Raw genomic sequence first — 16,728 nt, forward strand, 5'->3', positions numbered from 1 at the left:
CGATGTTACACTGGTAGGGCTGTGGAATAATGCTGATCAGATGAACCAAACTCAACTCGACTTGAATAAACTAGTGACATGGTGTTCTCTGTGCCAGATGTCATGCAATTATGATAAATATAGGGTGATGCGCCTGGGTAGTTTCAGCAGTGAGGGTATTAGCTATAAAATGGGAGGCCGAGAGTTAGACCAGGTCAAGGAAGGAAAGGACATAAGGGTTATAATTTATAGGGATTTAAGGTTGAAAAACAATGTGGGGCTGCTAAGAGCAAGGCACTTTGGATGCTGGGACTTATAACCAGGAACGTCCATTACAAGAGTAGAAATGTTGTTACAAGTTGAAGTTAGCTCATGTCAGGGCACACATAGAGCATTGTGTACATGTCTGGTCCCCACGCTTTCAAAAAGATGTAGGTAGACTGGAAAGAGTACAGCGAAAAGCAACTAGGATGATAAATGTGATAAGCGACTAGAACATCTAGATTTAGGGCATTAGATTTGTATTCACTGAAAAATCGCATAGTTAGGGGGGATCCGATAGATGCATGCAGGATTATGAAGGATATTGACAAGGTAGATCTACATGGAACACTGGAAATTAGACCGAGACATAGAGGAAACCAGTTTCATTTAGCAAAAGGTAGGAGTAGAACTATTATCGCTGGGACGCTTTAGCACCATCTATGAAAGAACAGATGTCATTTAGTCAAAGAGTAGCGAACCATTGGAATGGGCTGACAAACGAAGTTGTGGGAAGTCCCATTATCAATGTTCAAAAATGGTTTGTGCAAGTTCTGTTGGTCGAACGATCTCATTTATAGGTAAATTTGTGTAGGTCATGTGATAAGTTTTGAGAATGTGTACAAAACCTGAGGTAGGCCAATCTTGATGGGCCTTGTGGCTCTTTGGTGGCCGGATAACTTTATGTCTTTATGTATTTATTGCTTGTCGTGATTGACACGAGCCTTGACTCTAACAGGAGTGCCAATCGACATTGCTGGCGGACAATTGCCTGTCGTCTGGCTGCATATCGTTTATTTTTATCTCTTTCACGCCGAATTCCCCGCAAGAACCTGCACTTACACCAGCCACCTGCCGCACGCGAGCGAATAATCGCGGACCCTCCCCACGGAGTGTCTGCCAGTCCTGCTGCCATCTATCAACGAGATTTCAAATCACACCGCGCAAAAACACTGTGCCGCAGTACAAATTCGACCGCTTAACCCAATGACCACCATCAAGATGGTCATGGCCATCCTTATGTATTCACCACGAATCGTTCTATGCATATGGCTTCATGTTGGATTCAAGACAATGGGTTGCATGTTGGAACGACGATGTCGCCATGATAAAACACCGAACACGTAAGAATGGCGCACGGAGGCAGTGTCCTTGATGCCACATTAGCAAAATCGCAATATGAACGCCGCACGGCTACACAGCTGCCTGTCGCCAGCCGACGGGGGGGGGGGAGGGGCAGAGCTGGCGGCAGGCGGCTCCAGCACGAGCCTTCATGATGTGGAAACGTCGTGCCAGATAAGGACAGCCAGCAAGAGGATAAATTTAAGGAGCTGGCCACCATCCAATGGACACATAGGCCAGACAAAATGCATCAACCTTTCATCTTTGCAACTCCAACGTCACGTTGCCCTCCTTGGCGTCCATGAAGATATTTGGAGTTACCTCCCACCATGTCCAGCACTGGGAGAAGCACATCCAAATTTGTGAAAAAGTGCAATGTCATCTATATTGTTAACAGTTTCCCCACCATTTCACACCCGCAAACTCCTTATCGGAGCTGAAGTTTTCCCTTCATCTTGTACTGTCTAGGACGTGGCCACTGTTTGCTATCTCAGCTGAGTGCACGAGGTGGATTTTGCGGTCTGGGTCATCGTGTGGGCGCGGGTGCGGGGTCACATATCTTCGGTCGTGGAGTCGCTGGGCTAACGCGGCATGAATGACCTTGTTACAAACCGCATTGGCCATTGACCGCATTGGCGCTGTCAGGGGCTCCTGGCCCTTTCGCCCAATGACTGCAATGCTCGTTATGCTTGTGCAGTGTTTTCGAAGTGTGAAGCTCGTGTTAAGGAAGTGCCCGAGCTTATAAAAGCCTGGTACCTTAAAACCAAACCAGCCTCATGCTTAAAAGCTATCAAGTCATATAATTCGCTTGTTCCTAATACAGGTGTTATTTTGTGAAAGACCTGCCAATGTTTTCAAACGGGCACAACATATAAAGGAGCTTTTTTAGTACATTTCACATTACGCAGGTCACTTCGAAATCGTCTGCATTTCCTGGGGTAAAGTATTCGCTAACTGCCGTCGACCTACCCAAGGCTTTGGACAGCGCTGATCATCGTTTGCTCCTAATAAAACTTCATTGGTACGGCGTGGACCCCGATTGGTTCAAAAGCTATTTGAGTGCTCGGATACAGGTGGTACGTGGAAGGCTGATGACCCTACCGGTAACCCACGGAGTGGTCTAGGGATCCAAAGTCGATTTACTAGTATTCACCCTATTTACAAACGACTTGTCCAGCCAACTATCACATGGCTGCCTCATCTCATAAGCAGATGACACTCGATTCCTGGACTACGCTCCTCCCAACGAGCAATCTCGGAGCACTAAGACATCGTCCGCAAATAGCAGTTTGCAAACTTCAGGCTTGTTTCAGAGGATGCGTATGGAAACGTCCAGAGTTCATAAAGTCCAGTGGTAAAAAAGTCCAGAATCGCAGCATCCAGCGTTCATAAGGTCCAGAAAACGTCCAAAACCCCTAAACATAGGATAATCATAATATCCAGTGTTCATAAAGTCCAGTGTTCATAACGTCCAGCGTGCGTGAGATCCACGGTTTGGGATACTATCCCACTTCCTCGTAACCCCTCACCTAATGCTTCGGATGTTGCCCGACAGAGGGCTACGGAGTCGATTTCGCCCACCTCAGCTGACGAGTGACGTCATGCGGTGCAGTGCTGCCCAGTTGAACCACTGTGCATGGATATGGACAACGTTTTGTTTGAGCGCACAAACTTTGCCGCGTCAACGCTCTTGGCAGCAGACGCATTAAAGAATTCAAAACTTTGATCCCTGGCTCGTGCCACCGGAAATAGCTCGCTATTCGGCAGTAGCTGCACGGCAATCGTGGAAAGCACTTGTCGGGTTGCCTGCTGTTTGGTATTGTGGGCTATGGATAAAATTATCCGCGGTATTTGGCTTCGTTATTTACTGTATGTGCTGGTGATGTTTCTCATTTTTTTTGAAGGAACTGACAACCGATTTGTAAAGCTGACTGACTTGATATCTGCTCCAGGTAGGCGCGCAGATAGATCTCCAGCTCTTGGCCTGCTAACCTATATTGTTAGCGATTTTATTTGACTGATTTACCGCCCTCCTCCAATTGCAAATTCTTTCACACGCCCCTGCAAACGGGACTTATTCTGAATTCTGCATGTCTTTACTCTCAAAGAGAGGGGCTGGGGGATGTCTCATCAGCTGAATCCGGATACTACTCCTTGGTGAGACACGTTCAATGGCCCAGCCTACTCGTTTCTTCGTGGTTTGCCAAAATAAGTTGGTTGGCTGAGTGTTGAAAATTCAACGAAGGGTACCGTGATAATATGCCAACGAATTTATTTCTTTCAGAATTTGGCTCGGTTTCTCACAAATCTGCACGCTGCAGCCCAAGTTACGGCGGGGGTGAAACCCTGCAACTGAAAAGGGAACTACAATTCTGGTTGCAAGTAGATAGGAAGTAGAAAAGCAAACGTTGACTGTGAATGTATTCAACTCCTCGCCAATCGCCACGCAAAATACACCTTCAAAAATACTTATGTCTCAAAAACGCTGCCACGCCAAATGCTCACATGCACCACATACGTTTTCGTAATTGACGGTGACAAGTTATTTAGGTGACTCTAGTTTTTATGTTGTTGATAGGTCAGAAGTCGAATTTTACGGCACACCGCACTTTGAAGCTTTATTTTATGTTAACGAGAACAAGCCCTGCAGTGACACGAACCCTAAATTGGCATGCATCTTGTTCAATTCTGAGTACTTTCTGTGGTGCAATTATCTTGCCGCCCGCCGCATGAGGCAGCCATAGATCGCCGTGGAGTGCTCATCACAAACTGCCGCTGCTCCGAAACCAGAAAATGTAGGAACACGTTCTGGTACGAAAACACGTGCCATCATCAGTGCCTAACACGGCGAGGGTTAAACGTCATGTTATTGCTGCGTTGGGTATCGGCAACGATTTTTCGTGAAACAATATTCCTCATTTTGCTACTAACTGAAGCCATGGCGGGCAAAACAGGAAAAAACATGCTTGCTTCGTTCCATAACTGCTTGCTCCTAGCTTGACCTCGCGCTGACCCCGTCCCAACAGACCAAGTCTCTCGCAACAAGTTGTGCTCTGTCTATGGGCTGGCGCCGATAGGCTCCGATGCTCGCGAAACTTTCCCAGTCCGAACAACGGGAACATCTCATTGACGCGTCAGACTGTTCGCACGCGCTTGGCGATTGGCAGGTTGGCGCGATTGAAAGTGGCGCGAACGACAAGATGATCGACCAAGGCAACCGATCGCTGTTATCGCTTAAGACGAACAGCAGTGAACGAATAAGACCGAAGGAAATATGACAAAGATACGGGTATGCAGTTCAAATATGATCATAATACTTTTCAACACGTTCAGCTCACGATGAGGAGTTGTAGAGGAGCGCCGTCTTGGACTGTTCATCACTGGAGCGCTGGAGCACGGCTGGTGGAAAAGCTTTCGCATCATCCGTCATCAACTACGTCCTAACTAGGGGTCTAGACCTATTCTCCTCACCTCCTCGGGCCCAGGGTACTCCAAGCACGCGGAAGCAACCCGATATGAAAAACCCGATACCAATATGAAGGGGCCCTCAGCAACCGAGTGTACCCCGGCATTTGGGGTCCCGGCAGCAGCGGCGGAGAGGGAGAGCCCGCTTATCCCGAAGGTGCAGCGGTCGCCGCCGAGCCCGCGCCGCCGCCAGGCGCGTCTGCGCCAAGCCCGCCGGTGAGTCCCAGGGCGCAGCCGCGCCCAGGCTGGACACGGCCGCCAGGTGTCTAGGTTATTTATAATAGCCATGCTTGACTGTACGCATCACGTGATCATCAGTGGCATGCCAGGTTGACTGTGCCATCTGTTGACAAAAGAGGGAAATAGCGGCAGGACTCAAAGATGCTTCTGTAGTGTTATCTAGCGGCAGGAATCCGAACTAGCCTGGTTGCCATGAATGCTTGACGTTTTGAACACTGGACTTAACGACTCTGGACTTTGCGACTTTAGACTTCGCGTCCCTGGACCTTATGAACACCCCCAATGGGCACGGAATTGGACGTTTTCTGGACGATATGAACACTGGACGCTGTGGCCCTGAACTTTTTGATGACTCCCTGGAGCGGTCGCCAGCTGTGTAACGCGTAAGGCGATGTCGGCACTTCTGCAGAGGGAGCAAACCGATCCCAGCTAACGCGGAGGGAGCTACCGGCGTCATCGGAGCGAAGGGCCCACCGGTTCAGGTGCTGTAACCAAAGCGCGATAGGGGTAGAACCAAGCATTCGTCGTGGAGAATGAAGGCTGAAAGCTGAAAGATTTCGCGACATGAACACAACCCTTGATTTCGCATCGGTTATCCACACACGAGCTTGGGCAGTCAAACTGGAATCTGACGGACAGCGTGACGCGAAGGTGGCTTGCTGAGTGGAAAAACGAGAAATATGCATCCTTACAGTCGAAAATGGAGTGGGCGCAACGTCATTGAAGGGAAATTGGGATGTCCGCCCACCCACCACTTGCGGTGTTAACAAACATGTCAGTGCTACCAAGCAAGTTTTGTATTACGTCAAGCATGATCCACACCTTTACGTCACTCGTCTGAGACAAGGTAATGTCCGTTAACCGTCAATACGTACTCTGGCATCAAGCTGAAAGAATGCACACAAACATGGCAGGTTTTCGGTTCAGTGGCAACTGAACACAAACAGAGCATTTAAATGAGATGATCCACCTTTAAAGATATTCAGGTAAGCATGAGATAAGATAAAATCAGCTCACTTGTAACTAATGGTTTAGGGTAAATGGAAAATACCGCTCTCGAAAAACAATCAGTACTAATCAAATATGTTCATGAATACGGCAGTGTTTGAGTACGTAGAGAGGCGCGGATGTTTGCTGGTTTGCTGGTGCTTGCTGGGCCCGAATATTGTCCTGCGTTTGCGTTTTAGCCCTTTCTCGTGGTGTTCTACATTCGTCCTGGACTTTGTATAACTTTCTTTCATTTACACATGGCGCTACTCCTACCTTCTTCTATCACAGTCTTCTTTCAATCATAACTGTTACCATTGCACAAAACCTCGCATCACGTAGCAAAAGAGTGATTTGTGTTCGAATCTTGCACTCACTACATCAAGATATTTGAATGCCACCTGCTTTCCATTGATGCCACGAATCGTGCTAGATGTGTGCCAGACGTGAATTATTATATTATCACATTCGTATTGACCTTGAGCACTGCACGGCCAACGAGGTCGTGTCATTTGCGTAATGTTTCGATGGCGTCGTGGATGTCTGATTGATTTCGGACTAGTCTGTCCAAAATAGTCTGCACTAGTTCGCGGACGTCAAGCTTATAAACAAGATGTCTTTAAGCATTCAAAAAGGCGTGGCCATAAACAGTATGGAGTGGTGAAAAATTAAGATACATGTGTTCTCCACCCTTCCATTGAATACAGCCATACCAGCGCTTCCAAGCATATTTTGTATTACGTTAAACACGATCCACATCTTTATGTTCGTCGTACCAACCAATCCCAGCAAGCTGTAAATACGTACCCTGGCATCAAGCTAAGACAGTGCACCAAACATGATAGGTTTCCGTTGTAACGGCATATGAACACAAACAGAACACTTGGAAGCGAGTCAGAGATGAAAAGTCAGCATTTGATCGCAGGTGAGCAGGCTCAGAGCACTTACAAAAGTAAAGCATCGAAAGTTAAGGGAGGGGATACGGGTAAATAGAGCTGTACGAGTAAGAAACGCCCTCCGGGCCGTACGTGCACTTGAACGTGACGGAGTGCCGGAGGCAGCGTACGTCTGAGGGTAGACACCGAGGGCGGGTGCGTTGTACAGGCGGGCGTGCTCAGCCTTGGCGGCGGCCACCTCAGGGGTAACGCCGATCGGCAGAGCAATGCGTTTCTTGTGGTAGCCACTCCTGGTAGCAGCAGCGTCGGCGGGCGTCTTCACGTCGGTGACGGCAGCCGCCGGCAGGTTGGTGCCAGACACACGGTAGCGGGACTCGTCCACAATGTAGTCGACCGTTTGTTTCACACCATTGAGGTCCACGTAACTAAAGGAGCCGACGAAGGAAAGACGGGGATTTTGCCGTCGAACTTGGTACTGATGCCGTTGTCCTGGAGGCGGGCGCTGGCCGGGGCGCTGGCAGAGAAACCGTTATAGAGGGCAGCAGCGTATTTGGTATAGGGGGCGGCCAAGTTGGTCCAGTATCTGGCGGCTTCCGGTTGTACCGAGTAGGCCAGGCTGTTGTAGGGAGGGCGTAATGGGCAGCGACAACGGCCAGGACAGCGCACACTACCATCTGAAAAGGCCAAAATCAACTCAATATTTGTTGCTGAAAAGAGCTGGAAGAAGAGAAGCAAGTCCAAAGAACGTTGCTGCTGAAAAAAAATTGTAGGCAAAGTTTGTCATATATTTCCCGAGTCATTGGTGCCAAGTGGAAAGATTAGATCGCAATGCTTATAAAACATCTGTAAGACGAAAAGGCATTCCAGTTAAGTTAATATGTTTTTTTAACATCTTGGAGCTGATGCCACCCTGCGGACATATAAGGGTTGCGTTGCTGCAAAGAAGCAGTGACTTTGGAGAAACATTTTTGAACTCACAAATCACTTCCGTTAAGGCGACTGTATCACATTTGTACGGGACACTGAACTGAGATACCGATCTTCATGATCGTTTTCTGAAGTTAACAGGCACAGCCATGTCCGGTTTAAGACTTAAAATCCTCTTCTTCCTGAGCTTGATGCATGTGAACTTGTAGAGCCTAGTAAACATCGGAACACCTATAGGAATTTTACCCAAGCATGTATGTCATCATAGTAGTCAGGTTAAAACCTCATTACATCAGCTGTGTTGCACTTACGGTGAAGACATGGCCATTTAACCATTCGTGTATATGGTGATGCATGCAGAACAAAGGACAATGGATAACAGTGGGGAGGACTACACGAACCTGTGAGTCTATTCGCCAAGGCATAGCTCGCACAGGGACCCCTCTGCGCGGTATGTGCTAAGCCTTGGACGGGGGCCGCGTAAGCGGGATATTTGGCTTATTCATGGCTGGTGCGTGCAGCACGCCCTGAACTTGGGACTTGCAAAGTCCCATGGGGTCGTCTTGCCGCATCTACGCATACGGAAGTCCCTAGTCACTTGCTACGGAATGCTTAATTCATGGTGATTCTCTGCACTTTACAACCACGACCTAATTAGACGTCTGGTTTAACACTTCAAATTCTCTTGTTTCTGAGCTTCATCCACGTGAATTTATGCAGTCTAGTACCCATAAGAACGCCTACAAGACTTTGATCCCATGACGTGTGCCATCATAGTCACATCACGTGAAAACCTACTTAAGCGTTGTCATCCCGACGGGTACAGGATAAAGGGAAGAAGGGATATATCGGCAAATGTCTAGATCACGGACCGCTCTACGCCATAGGTAATACAGCTATTTGGACAATTGCTAGACGGGGCAGACAAGACAGAAAAAAATAACCCAGGAATAGCGCCGTAATCAAAACCGCAACTGCAAAAACAAAAATACTACCACGAAAAAATGCAGCAATGCCACGAGAAACAGCCAAATCACACGCACTTAACGTTCGTAGGTTCAGTTCACACTCATAGATCAACACTACCTCCTTGCGGCATGTCAAAGCACTACAAGGAAGTCCTGCCGTCCGCTACAGCGGCAACTCCGACGTGACAACACTCGCATTGACTCTAACGTCGTAAAAACGTTCCACGACACAACAAAGCGATGGTGTGATCAAAATCCTCCTATAGCGAAATTGGTATGTTCAGCAGGCATTTGCATTTAAAAGCATGCGAGATCGGAACACCGATAAGAATTTTACTTAGACATGTACGCCGTAATGGTAGTCATGTGAAAACCTCACCGCATTGACTTTGTTGTCTTATGTTGAAGATATGGTCTTTTAACCATTCGTGTTTGGGGTGATGCATGCAGAATAAAGGACAGTGGAAAACTGTGGGGCAAGACTGCCCGCGTCTGGGGGTCTATCCGCCGAGGCTTAGCCCGGGACCCCTCAGTGCGGTATTTCCTAGACGCTCGGACAGGTGCCGCATAAGGGGGCATCCGACCTGTTCATGACTGGCGCGTGCAGCCTGCCCCGGACCTAGAACTCGCAAAGCCTCAAAGGGCTGCCTTGCCGCATGTAACCTTAGAGAAGTCGCTTGCTAACTAATGATTAATTCATTATTATTCTCTGTAGATCACAACCATAACGCGTAGCGTATTAAGAGGGACGCAGGATAAAGGGAAGAAGGGATGCAACGGCGAATGTCGCGATCACGGGCCGCTTTACGTAATAGGTAACACAGCCATTCGAGCACCTGCTAGGGGAGGCAAACATAATTCTGAGAAAAATAACCCAGGAATAGTGCCGTAATCGCAACAGGAACTCCAAAAGCAACGATACCGTCACGAAAAAAATGCCAACATACTAGGAGGAAAGGCCAAATCGCACGCACATAACGCTAGTATGTTCCATTCACACCAATAGATCAACACTGTCGCCTTGTGGCCCGTCAAAGCACTACAAGTGAGTCTCGCCGTCCGCTGCAGCGGCAACTCTGACGCGGCGACTCTCGCATTGGCTCTGTCGTCTCCAGCAGTCAGTTGCATTTAAGTTTTCAACAGTCAAATTCTTTCAGCAGTCAGTTGCATTTAAAAGCATACGAGCAATTACTACCGAGCTTTGTATACCATGTATGTAGGTTGCCTTAATATCTTCAAGTGAGGAAAATTCCCTTCATGCTGCGGATTGAGACTGGATCTCCAGATGAAATGAAACAGCTCATTATGATGCATATCGTTAGCAAGCATCGCAAGCAGAGGACCCACCAGGACTTTTATCGCTGAACCCGCTGGGGCCCGTGATGCTCATGGACCGGTACCGGCCAGCTTTATACCAGCTGGGGGCCGTCCTAAATGGGAGCCACGCCCTCGCCGGCAGTAACACTCGCATGTTGCGGGGAGGTTAAGTCGACTACGTCACGGCGGTCGGTGATTACCCTCGTTTACCCGTCCTCCAAGGGCGGAGAAGAGCCCCATCTCCTCATGCAAACCGCTGGGTGATGAGCCTGTTGCTGGAAAGCTCTGCTGGCCGTGTTACAATGTTGTAGGTGCTTTAAGACAGTAGAATGCTATCGCCGGCGTGATACGAGCCGCCGGACGCTGATGGTTGCACCCCGGGTTTTCCTTGCCGCGTCTAGCCATAGGGAAGTCATTTACTGCTCAATGCTGCTAATATTACGTCAGTGGTTGTCTGGCCTGTATCTCAATGGGATCACCGGCCACAGTTCTTCTAGGCGCCAGACGCTGGCCTCGTCCGTCCCACGTGTCATGTAAAATATATGCGGGATGTCCGGCTGGTTGAATTTGCGTGGAATATTTCAAGTTGTTTAGGCAAGAATGCAAATGTTTGTCATAAAACAATAGCCTATCAACCTCACCGCATGCTTAGTTTTGCACCAACGAGCCGCTCACAAAAAACCAGAACACTCTTCTCGTCTCGTCCTTGGCGAAAGGTGGGAAGAAGAGCAAAAGCTCAGGCGCGTCGTTCATCCTACCCTATCAACATCCAGCCTTCTAAACATTTCAGTTCCAAAGGGAACTGTGCTGCCTTTGGGACTGAAGCAAGACAGCGTTTATGCAGAAATGGCCCACAACTGCCTAGCCATGCAGTCCGCATCTGACATTTCAAACACTGGCAGCACTCATTCTTTTCGTTTATTCAGCAACACCTTGCATCACAGTGAGCTAGAATTGCTATTGAACCAGGATGGGAGTGAAAAATAGCATCGCAAACAGACCGTACAGAGGTGAAAAATTCAACCTACGAAAGTTTAAACTTTTGATTGAATCGGTTAGAGATGCTCCAGCAAACAAAGACATACATTTCAAGTTGGCATGGATGCAATATCAGAAGCATGACAAAAATGTTTGTTAACATCTTAGGTCATTACAGTGAAACAGAATGCATTAAAGAGTAGTGACTTCTTAGAAGTGTAATGAACATCAGAAACTATGTAACACCAATGTTTTAGTGCTGCACTTTGCGTTTCACTTCCAAAGGACTTTTAACACAAAACAAAGCAAAGGAATTCAACACAAAAGCAACAACACCAAATTCAACAAGCGTAGAGCATTCAAACAAAAAGGGCTTGGACTCATGCACATCAGCACATCATCAAATTAAACACCACAGGCATGCCTCAGGCTTCTGTCAAGATAGAGTCAGGAAATACAAATATCATGTCACCCTTGCAAAATACCAATGCTTATTTCCATGAAAGTAGCCTAACTAAGCCTGACCTACAGCAGCCTTACCTTTTCTCTCCCTGTCCAACCCATTTGTATCACAGTAGGATTTGTGAGTCACTGATTCTTGCAAATGGCATCCAGGTTCTGTGCAGCCTTGTTTATGCTTGGTGGTCTCAAGTGAGCTCAATTTTTTATGACGTCTTAAAACCTCTGAAAAGAAAATATGGGTAGACATGTGTGGTTAGACACTATCAGGTAGGAGAAAACCATTCTCATTAAATAAAAGGAAAAGGAGTGAAAACTCCTCCTCATAGGTTGTTACTTAGCATCAAAAAGTCGGCAATTCTAGGACACTGCTGCATCGTGCCTGCAACAAGGATGTCAATCACCCAAATGATCATTAACATCAACCGCGACGATATGAAACATGCTTCGGTACTTACGCCGTGCCATTGACAGCACGTACCGCAATCTCGTTTGCCTTAAAGAGATTTAGTAAGGAAATGGTAACTCCATCTTTGCTAAAGGTTGTGGCATTTCGGAGATCACCGATTATACGGAGACACACAAATGGGTGTAGGAACTGATGGAGGTGGACAGGACCCACTTTTTAAGGTGAGGGGGAAGTAATGTTGCCTGCCCCACTCCCTAATTACCAGATCTAATTTGTGTTTACCTTATTTTTGTATTACCTTAACCATGCATGCAATTTGGCTAGTTCACCAGCGATATTCCTGAAATCCTACTGGATACAACTGCTTCATGTTGTAAATGGCATAAACTTACTCTATCATTAACGGTGAACGGAGATATTGAGGGGCAAACCCAAAACTCCTTCAGACGCAAAAGCTACATTCTGTCATTGCTATATATCATTGGTTCTTCTGCACGGCTGTTTACAGTCTCCTCAGCACATGTTCATGGAGTACAAGATGGTATGATGCATCCCTCAAAGTGTCTCCGGTTGGACAAAGGGACACCCGTGTCGCCAGAATGGCGGCCAGAACACACCCGGCACTGGGACCGAGTGGCCCGTCAGCCCTGCACCGGCAACAGTTATGTGCCCCTAGTGTTCTTCTCACGGGGCTCTTTGTAAGGAATACGTAAAAGATCTCAGAAATGACAAATTGAGTGGATCCAAATGAGGCTAGAAATGAAAAGGCCAACTCATATCAGGGAGCTAGAATCGCTTTTGAACTTGGGTGAGAGTGAAAAATTCCAACGCAAAAAGACCATGCGGGAGCGAAAAAATCAATTAAAAAAGATGGAACTTATGAGCTCATGACTGATGCTTCAGCAACAAAGACATCTATTTCAAATTGGCATGGACGTAATATCAGGAACCTGACAAAACCATTTCGTTTTTTAACATCTCAGGCCATTAAAGTGAAACAGCGCGCGCATATATAATACATTAACACGCGCTCGGGTGGGGGGGGGGTAAATTGCCCCCCCCCCCGAGGGCTTTTCCCGAATGGTTTCTGAACGGCGTGGCGTAGCCACGCCAAATTTTGCGCAGCTGTAAAAAATTGCATGGCAGATCGTTTGACACACAAATTTCAGATGCACCTTGTAAGGTCGCTGACCTATGACAGGTCAAAGTCAGCCCATGGTTTCCGCGAAGGCAATTTCTAGGGAATCGTTCAATTTGATACAACAACGGAGTGTTTCACGAAGATGTACATCTCAGAGATGCTTTCTTAGGTACCACAAATATTGAGTGAGCAAATCACGTTGACCTAGGGTCAGGTATGACGGTCAGATGTATGACGGTATGATATATATATATATATATATATATATATATATATATATATATATATATATATATATATATATATATACATATATATATAGATAGATAGTTTCTCATTTCGAATTTATTGACAGTAGGAACCGCACTATACATCTTCAATTGATTTCTTAGAGGTCAGAACAGGCCACTGACCTAAGATGACCCGGGTCGGACGTTTTGTTTTAGGAACATACTGCCCAATGTAATCTTTGTTGCTTATTCAAATGCAAAACGCAGATCAGTCTTGTATCATTTTGGTCACCATGACCTTGAAAGGGTCAAACAAGGTCAATGACCTCAAATGGGCTTGTGAACTTTTCCTTACAGACAGTTGCCTAGGTTCTGGGGATGCTTCGGAGACCAACCTGGAATTTGACCTTGTTTGACCTTATTCTACCCGAAGATCATGACCTAGGAGGCCGAAACCCCGACCTAAGTGAGTTCACATATAGGTCAAGACACCCTGTAAATTTGGTGTCTCTAGCTTTCTTAGTTCCCGAGATCTCAAAGGGACGGGGTCAAATTGCCCCTCCCCCCCAATCCATCTGAGCGAAGGGTATCTAGCCGGCCAACCGGGAACGTGTTCAAGCATAGTAATTTAATGACAGTATTATGAGGATACAAATTATTAACACCAATAATTTGATGCTGTACTTTTCAATTCCCTTCCACGGCACTTTTAAAACAAAACAAAGCAAAGGAATTTAATAACAAAATAACAACAGAAAATTCAGCAAGCACAAACATTCAAACAAAACAAAACTTTTGACTACTACACATCAGCCCATCACCAAGTCAAACACAATAGACATACTTCTGGCTTCAGTTATGATGGGGTCAGGGAAAACAAACATTTTGTCACTGTTTCTTACAAAATACCAATGCTTATTTCCATGAAAGTAGTCTGTGCATAACCTAAAGAGGCCTTACATTTTCTTATCCTGTATAACCTGTTTGTATCACAGCAGCAGTTGTGAGTTACTGATTCTTGCACAATTCCTATTGCCACTTGCCATGCACCTGACCAACTTAACCTAACTTAGAGAAGCCCATATGATGAACATCATCTCAACTCACCTATCTGTTGACAGCAGCACTTGTGATAAAAACATGATATTTAAAGCTAGTTTTTGGCTGGTTTCAACTTGCATTTTTATTCATTTCATTTGAGCATGCTTGTTGACATCAGACAAAGTTTACAACACACAAATCAAAACACTTTATATCACTTTGAACAACCTATTTGGATTGTCATGGTTAACCTATGTCGAGGGCAATAATGGGTATGCTCCACAAAACAATCTCTCTTCTCCAAAAATAACACAACTTTTAGATGACCAAGCCAGTACTGCTGCTTGCCTTTTCAGCTGTAGCAAATGCATCCATTTGGGCTTGTTTATTCACATTTAGTGAAAAAGCTTGATATGTTGACTTCACATTTTAAATGGGGCGGTCTGACTATTTGTCACATACCAATATTAAACTCATACTATAATTGTTATGCAGCTTAGAGTATCCCTGTGTTAAAAATATAGTGCATATATACAGTACAGTCATTTGCCGGTCAGCAAACCATGGCAACTACAGAAAACATGTGGTTAAAGCAGCTGTAAGAGACCACATTAAGAAATTTGGGGCAAATAACCAATAATATGGAACAAAATAAGGTCATTGCATGCCTTGTGGCATCATAATTTGTCTTATGGCAAAATTCGATGCATTACAACAAAAAATGGCTAACTTTGGTTACCAATCATGCGTTGAAAGCAGGTAAAGTAAGCAATTACTTGGTCCACAGGAGACTTACCGGCTTCTTCCTGCCCCCCCCCCAAAAAAAAATCAGTACCTTTTGCATGGTCGACTGGCAGACAGAGTCATCCGACTCACTCCCCAAATATTAATATCAATCATGCCCACCAACCTTCGAGATTAAAATGCGAAACAAAGGGTGTGCGTGATAAACATCTCCACCGGGCAGAATTTCGCCATCAAACACTTCTGTAATAGCTGCGTCAGGTCTGTCCCAAGGCGCCATATGGCAGCATTAATTATAATGTTAATGCCTTGCCAGGTAGCCTGGGGAGTCAGACACTCGAAAGGGTTGAATTCGTCATTATTGAACACCGCCATGAACCAAAAAAACTGTTAACCGAAGGTTTAAGAGGGCAAAAATGGCGGTAAAAATAAGTACCGTGTTTCGAATTGTCTCCTTCATTCCCCGTGAATTGTTCACGCTTGGGTGCATATCAAACGTGTCTGGGCGGCTGGCGAATTAAACCAATTTTTGTATAAAATACGTACAAGTTTGCGGTTGGGGCATCTTGCAGAGAAATTGGTTCAAATTTTAAGCAGAAGACGGTACCTCTAAAGGCAATGAAAAAGGAAGGATGAATAAAGTGATATGACACTGGTATGATACCAAGAAAAATAAGGGTAGCTAAATAAATAAAAAGACCGGTACTTTTCTCAAAAAATTTGTTATCAGCTGATTTGATTTAAAATATGTCAATATTAGCGCTCAAATGGTGATTTTGATCTTGTAACTTTAATTTATATGACATTTCTTGGCCTTTTCAGTCATGCATTTCGGGGGGTGATGCATTTAGTGGTCAAGTTTCCTCGGGAAAAAGAAGTACGTAGAATAAAATTCTCTACCAGGCCTTGCTAGTGTTTGCACCAGGCTGCCTTCGTGGTGTGGTGGTGAGACCAAAAAATTAGGGGGGATGCGTGAAAACCTTGTATTTGGCGCATGGCTGCAGACTGTGATGCATTTTGCAAACAACCCAAACTTAATGCGTGCAAGCGGCTGGGGTCGCTGGGGTTCAAGAGCTTGGGCGTACCAGGCACCCTTGCTCTGTGCATACATAGACATGATTCAGATGTAGGTGAGGCAGGACATAGCCATTGGTGTCCAGGTTCTGCGGAGCCTCGTTTATGATTGGTGGTTTCAAGTGAGCTCGGTTTTGGATGGCATCGTAAAACCTCAGAAGGGGAAATAGGGGTTTAGCATGCGCGATTAGACAGTGCCAGGCAGGAGTGAAAAAGTCCACATAAAATATGGGGAAAAGGAGTGAAAAATTCGTCCTCATAGGGTGTTACTTTATACCCAAAGTCGGCAATTCTAGGACACCGACTCATATTCGCCTCATAACGTCCATTTTTTTTTTTTTTGTTGAATTGACCGGTGAAATAAATAGCATGAAACAGTTTTAGACCCTGCGTGCTTGCAATCCAAGGAGTAGCAATAGCAATGGCCGCGAATATAAGGCATGCTCCCTGGCCGAATGCAGAGCATTAGCACACTGCCTAAATGTATGTA

General features: G+C 46.0%; 1 long non-coding RNA gene across 1 annotated transcript; it reads right to left on the reverse strand.

The window, feature by feature from the left end:
* Positions 1-7,186: 7,186 nt before the first annotated feature.
* LOC119101403 (uncharacterized) lies at positions 7,187-15,294 on the reverse strand. Its single transcript, XR_005094550.1, has 3 exons — positions 15,256-15,294; positions 11,681-11,824; positions 7,187-7,624 (listed from the first exon to the last, which is right to left on the reverse strand). It is a non-coding gene; the product is annotated as an uncharacterized LOC119101403 (long non-coding RNA).
* Between the last annotated feature and the right edge of the window lie 1,434 nt (positions 15,295-16,728).

The sequence above is a fragment of the Pollicipes pollicipes genome, unplaced genomic scaffold (assembly GCF_011947565.3).
Source record: "Pollicipes pollicipes isolate AB1234 unplaced genomic scaffold, Ppol_2.1 Scaffold_4881;HRSCAF=5763_pilon_pilon_pilon, whole genome shotgun sequence".
In the NCBI taxonomy this organism is placed as follows: Eukaryota; Metazoa; Arthropoda; class Thecostraca; order Pollicipedomorpha; family Pollicipedidae; genus Pollicipes; species Pollicipes pollicipes.